The sequence below is a fragment of the Oratosquilla oratoria genome, chromosome 18, assembly GCF_046742065.1.
Source record: "Oratosquilla oratoria isolate Oo_2021 chromosome 18, ASM4674206v1, whole genome shotgun sequence".
Lineage (NCBI taxonomy): Eukaryota > Metazoa > Arthropoda > Malacostraca > Stomatopoda > Squillidae > Oratosquilla > Oratosquilla oratoria.
This window is the reverse complement of record NC_134794.1, coordinates 54147904-54154530: the sequence shown is the minus strand read 5'-3', so window position 1 is coordinate 54154530 and position 6627 is coordinate 54147904. Positions and strand designations below refer to the sequence as shown.

Sequence of the window (6627 nt, the reverse complement as noted above, 5' to 3'; positions counted from 1 at the left end):
GCCAAGGACTCGATCCTCCGCTAACACGTGTCAAGTGATCGTGGCTTAACCGATTGTGCCATCAAGAGATATATAAGTTAAGCGCAACTTTTCTTATATATTTGTGTGCTCAAGTTACATACACGTAAACGAAATTTTGCGTTCAACCTATCTCCACCATGATAGTACAATTGGTAAGTATACAATAAACAACGCGGGAAATTAAATGTAAGTCTGTTCACTGGGACCCATTCAGTGTTGTACAAATACTTTCCCGCGTTGTATATTTCTTTCACTTATATATTCTATCACGTTTTTGCAGGTATGCACACGATTATTTGACCATGTAGGCGTATCCTAGGCCACATGGTCAATGGGTTATAGAATAGTTATTAATTATGACCCCTGTGCCCTTTTCCTGTCTTACGCTCCACAACATCTATTAAAAAAAAAGAAAAAAAAATCGAAAAGCTTGCAGTCCAACTTTTCCATTCGTTCAGCCTTGCCGTGTAGAGAAATTCCCACCAATCACGTAAAAGGAGCTACAGCAAGCCCCGCCCTCTATCCAGAATGAGGAACTCTCATTGGCAGAGCCAATGCCTATGCCACTTTCTCAAATATTTATCCTAAACGATTCTGAATAAGACAGAATGACTAGCGACCTCTCTAAAATGCCGATTTGACGATCTTTGCATATCTTATAGACACACATGCATGCAAATACACACAAACGACTCGATGGCGCGGTTGGTAGAGGTCCCGGCTGCCACTGCGGATGTCCGGGTTCGAATCTCGCTCAGGGCTGAAATAATTTCAGTATCGCTGCGTTGCCGCCAACTCTCGTGGGCGGGGAGTTGGGTGTGTGTGTGCGTGTCATGTCACAGCATTACCCTTAGATCGGTCATATATAAACTCTGAGCTCTCTTTCGGGAGAGAAATAGCTGCCGATCACGAGCCCAACACGTGATCTAAGACCATGGTGAATCACACACACGTGGTCATTCTTCTCTTTATAGTATAAGTAGTAATTATTCCCTATATAGTATATGTACTACTTAATCCCTATATAATAATTATCTATGTATGTAGTCTGCGTAGTCATTACGTAATTGTTCTACGAGGTAGTTTACGTGCGTCGTTAGATTTAGGCAGTTCCCATATACGCAGTCCGCCTTGCGCTGGTGCCATATCTGGATTCCATAAGCAGTCATGTATTTTGTATGACGTTACCTCTAATCATTTTGCATGCAGGTTCTTTATTTATATATAATTGTTTCCCTTATGTTACATTTCTTTTATGCTTTATATATATATATATATATATATATATATATATATATACATATACATATATATATATATATATACATATATATATATATATGTATATATATATACATGTGTATATATATATATATATATATATATATATATATATATTCTACCTACAAATCCCACCTGGCAATAGGGTGCCAGAACCCATACCCATACCCTACACCCAGGCCTACGCCTGGGGCAGTGGGCGTTAACCTCTTATAGCTGTCGGTCATTGCCCCTTTTGGGTTCACGGACAGCGTGGCTCATGGTAATGCCTCCAGGGGACTGCTGATACAAACAGCAAGAAAACCAACTTGATTTATGCTTATATGGTCAGGAAAGACTCGGCAGGAGTATGGTGATCACCTGGCGAAACTTAAGATTGCCCGAAACCACAAACGTAACTTTAGGCTTCAACCAGATGCTGAACAATTGGAACCATAGAAGGAATTGCCGCCTTCATGGGGCATGCAAAACCTCATTACGCCGCCGTGCTACTAATGGCACGATTTCGTACCTTCTGTTGGATTCCCGATTCTCTAATAAGACTAGACCTCGTATTGATGACAAATTTCCTCTCAATCCTAAAACTGTGAAAACTCTCAGTGACCTATGGGGTGAATTATTTCATCATGTCGCATGACAGCGGCGTGACATTGTCCACAAGGACAGAAGAGATGATAAAATACAATCCACAACAAGGAGACAGGATTCCACCTGCGTGTTTTCTTATTCTATTACCATTTTTTAACACTAAACAGGAAGTGGTGCCCTCGTGATGCCCATGTTAGGAGTGGTGGCGCCCAGAGGAGATCAGGAATGGAGGTCACTCATTAACCGTAGGCGGCGCCAGGGGGAGAGTGTGCCCCGAAGAAGCTGAGGGCTGCCTAGGAAAGGGAGACGGTGGCGGGCTGAGACCTAGGCGAAGAAGAATGGCTCTGCACTGATCTAGCAGGCAGTGGTGGAGGAACTGTTACACCGCAGCCTCACAAAGATTGCAGCACTCGTGATTGTCCTTTCCCGCGCACTTGCCACCCACAGCGATATTCTAAGCCAGCGGTTCTCCACCAACCAGGGTTCACCGGAACCCTAAGGTTCCGCAAAATGTCCCTGAGGGTTCCGTTAGAACAAAGGAGATAAGCTAATGTACTTTTGATTTTTTATTTAATTTCATATACGTAATATAGTTAAACACGCACGGCATATTCTTGGTTATTGTAATAATGTGATATAGACATCATCCTATTTAATCTATTATTACGCTGAAAATAAAATGAAAAATATATGGTCTATGTGTTGTTGTTTTTTTGCGCAGGGGTTCCTTGAGACATGCAATTTATTTTAAAGGCTATGCATAGGTAAAAAGGTTTAGAAACGCTGTTCTAGGCGGATTCTGTGGGAGATTCCACCCTTCTACCCAAGGTCTAAATATACAGGTCAGACCGTTGGAATTCTTCTGCGCAGCTTCTGACGTCATTTGGCTGAGTCCATTTTCTCTTTGTGATACACTGAAGAAAACTGTGAAACGCCAAGGAAGACAGGAACTATAATGTTTTATATATTATATATATATATATATATATATATATATATATATATATCATATATATTATATATTCATATATATAGACAGGAACTATAATATTTTATATATATTTATATATATATTTTATATAATATTTGTCAGAATATAACTAATTGCGTGGAGCAGTGCGAGCGAAGGCAACGTCATTTTTGAACGACGGACCAGCTTCAACTGACAGCTATAGGACCCGCTAACCCCACTTTGAGCAGCCAGGTGACGTTCACGGGCCCGCTGCGCCAACTCCCTCGAAATTCGGTCGGAAGTGGTTAGACCTTATATTCTTAGATCTTGCTTCTACCAGGATACAAGTGAACTGCCTCGTACTTGGTAACGAGTTAGTACCACAGTAATGATTCTGAAGTTTGAAGATCGCTGCTTTAGTCGTCCCTGGCCATCAATCCGGCCTTTTTGATGGTGATGCCCTTCATCTGTGTGGTTGTGGGTGCCAGGGGCAGGCAGCGTCATTCTGTTGAACCTCGTCGCTTCTTTGGCAGCAGCATCCGCAATAATGTTCCATGGAATCCCGATATGACTGGAGATCCGGTGAAACTTTGCAGACTTCTCATGCTGGTGCAAGAGGTTTAGCGAGTGCTGGATTGACGTCATTAAGAAGACGTTATCCGTTGTCTTCCCTAATCGGATGACGTCAGTAGCATTCCTCGAGTCTGTGTGGATCACGTCTGCCCCCCTTCCCCAGCAGAGGGGGCGTGATCCAGGGCCTTGCAGATGGCAGCAAAGTCCGTCTGTGGAGTGGTGCTGCCGTTACTCTCTTTCCAGAGTGCGTCAACTCAACGGCGGTTACAAACACCGCGCCAAGATCGAGAGAATATAAGGTCTGCTCGCGCGCATGTTGTGACGTCATCTGAAGGGGAGCCCACAGAGAAAATGGTGAAAACGTAAGTGAAAATGTTAGGTAAAAGAGAAAACGTACAGGCACCACAGAGTTTCTGGGAGACTTACCTATTTCATGTTCTGCAATCGTTAAAATGGGGGTTTCATTTTGGAAAAATGTTCTTGTGGTTTATCTTTGACATATTTAATAAAGAAACAGACGATGCAGTTAAAACTGGTGATTGACGTAAACGCCATCTAGTGAGAGAGCCGCACAGTAAAATGTATGTGGACGATGCGGCTCTCCGTGAGCTTTCCCGTCTTTCCTATATAGTCTTTGGGCCAAGCACTTCTAGTGACGTCAATGCGCAAACGACCTAAATACTGGATAGCTGTTGAGTAGACCTTGTATTCTCTCGATCTTGCACCGCGCTACCCTACCCCCAGTGAGGGGATCCACAGAACCGTCAGTGTACTACGACGAAATCGCAGAGGTGGGGATGTTGGACGTTTCAGCCGCCTCAAGGACCATGTGCCCGCGCGTTCCTGATGGCAGAGCGCAGGAGAGTCAGTGCCTCGAGGGATGGATGGCGCCGCAGAAATCTACGGAACTCGTTGACTCAGTGATTCTGCTTCCGTAAGCTGTCGTCACAGTGCCACTGGTCAGCGTGCCGATTAAAGTGTGGCTTCGTTCTGGGGACAGCTCGTTCTGCAGCGGCTTGGACGGCGGTGACCAAGTCCCGATGTAAGTCGTCTATGCCATGTGGAGGGACATAGGACCGGTACCAGCGGACTAGGTCATCCTGGAAAAGGGCCTAGTTGACCTTTTTATTCCAGCGTCGAGGTAGGGGAGAGAGAGAGAGAGAGAGGTGGGCACCGTAGAGGTAGGAGGGGAGGTTTTAGCTATGCTGCCTCTATTTCCTCCTCGCTGCTGCATAAAGTCGGAAACTCGCTGGCTTTGGAAAAGGCAGGGATGGTGGCCGGGGGGGGGGGGGAGGAGAGGTTGTAGTCCACTTCCATCACCTCTGATGTCGGGGCAGGGGGTCTCGAGCTCGAGCTGTGAAGTAGGAGTGTCATCTCCTTCGAGGGGAGAACTTTGACGAGCCCCGTATTGTGAGCATGGTGGGGGACGGGTGTGTGCCGCTTTTTACAGCTCCGGCCTTGACCTTGGCGCCAGCAGGAGCTAAGTGTTTTTTGTTTTTCACCGTGGACCGTGAAGGGGCGGGGGTTGGAGGGGGGAGGAGAGTAACTGCCCGCGGGGTGGAGGTAGTAATGGCCTCGGGGGAATGTGAATTGGTCGTAAATATTTTGTACAACCTTCAACAGGAACCCAGTCGTGGCGGAGTCGGTCACTCGATACACTTCTTCATGGCAGTAGCCACGGTGGTGATAAATTCCCGCATGTCCTCCTTCGTCATGGAAGGAGGGGTGGCTAGGTAGGGGGTTGGGGGGTGCCTGGGCCGGGGAGGGAATATGAGCTCTCGGACTCTGTACTTACAGTGGCACTGCGGCAGCCGGGGGGAAGGGGGGCAATGGCGGGAATGCCTCTCCTGACATTAGAGGCGGTCGGGGGAGTAGGGGTGGCCTGGGGCTCTCGGCCTTAGTTGCCTGTAGGAGGCCGGGGGGTGGAGTGGCTTTCGCCAAAACCCGCCTCAGCGCGGAGCAGTTATTGCTCCAGACATTGTATTCCTCCTGGCAGTTGGGGCACTTAGGAGTAACTTCTACCCCTTCCCTGTGCCACTTAAAGCGTTCCCCTGACAAGTAAGGACCACTGCGTATGGCACATTTAGCCTGGTGAGGACAATGCGACTGGTGGCTCCCGAATTGTCAGCACTGGTAGCACCGGAGCGGCTTCGGGGATTAGCTTGAACTTGCCCCAGATTCCAAGGTTTAGCTTTGCAGGAAGCATGCCCTGCATTTCCCCTATGACGTGATTCACTACCTTTTTCTTTAGTCCTTGACCTCTCCTGGCAGCAGAAACTCTTGGGTGCTACTCCACCCCGGCCAGTGTGAACTTCACTGGATAGCCCACCAGCCTGGCCCTAACCAGCTTTTCCTCTACAAAACAGATGGATTGGTGGGTTTAGGGTGATGCGTCCACCATCGCTGCCATCGGTCCAGTCTTGTCTGATGGTGGTGAAATTATGAAACGAGGGGGTTTTATGTGATTGTCGTAGTTTTATTTCTTGTATGATGGTAACATGTATGTTGTGTTGTTTGAGGAAGTGTTTGAGTTCGTGTTTTATTTTTTTTGCATTAATGGCATCAATGTTGTGTCTTCTGTACATGTTGTAAGTCGCTGCACAAAGTTGGGGTACATGTGGGGAAGGGTTTGGAGGAGGGGGAGTGGATGGGGGAGGGTGGGGAAAAGGGGAGGGCATGGGTGAAGATGCAGGCTGAGGGTGGGGAGGTAAGGGCGAGGTTATAGGTGGGTATGAGGAAAAGGTCCAGGAGTTTGTGTAGTGTTTTGTCAGCAATAGTTGTGCAAGTGATGTGGCCCCAGTCTTTGCATAAATTGCATTAACCTGAGCTCTGTCAAATGGCTCAAGGTGATGGGTTTGCAGTATGTCAGACAAGTGTAATTTGTGGTGTTTATGATTGCTCTCTCTCTCTCTCTCTCAAAAAAAAAAAAAAAAAAAAAAAAAAAAAATTACGGGTTGTCGTACTTGTCTTGGGTAACCAAAACTGCTCCCAGGTATCTTTCCATTCTTGGGGTTGGGGGTTGGCCCCATGACTTAGACACTGCCACACCAGAACCAGGGTGTGTGTTGTCAAGGGTTCTGGCATAGAATTGTGTTCCTGTTATTTTCATGTGATGTTCTATTGGGAGGGTTTTTGTTTCTATACATAGATGTCATACTGGGATGGTTTTGGTGCATCCTGTTATTACTCTCAGTGCTCCATTCTGCAGGATT

General features: G+C 46.5%; 1 long non-coding RNA gene across 1 annotated transcript in view; it reads right to left on the bottom strand.

Annotated features, from left to right (window-relative positions):
- LOC143035226 (uncharacterized) overlaps positions 1 to 3172 on the bottom strand; it is a 57188-nt gene extending 54016 nt beyond the window's left edge. Inside the window, exon 1 of the long non-coding RNA XR_012967302.1 lies at positions 3069 to 3172. This is a non-coding gene — a long non-coding RNA (uncharacterized LOC143035226). The remainder of the gene's footprint in view (positions 1 to 3068) is intronic.
- Positions 3173 to 6627: the final 3455 nt, after the last annotated feature.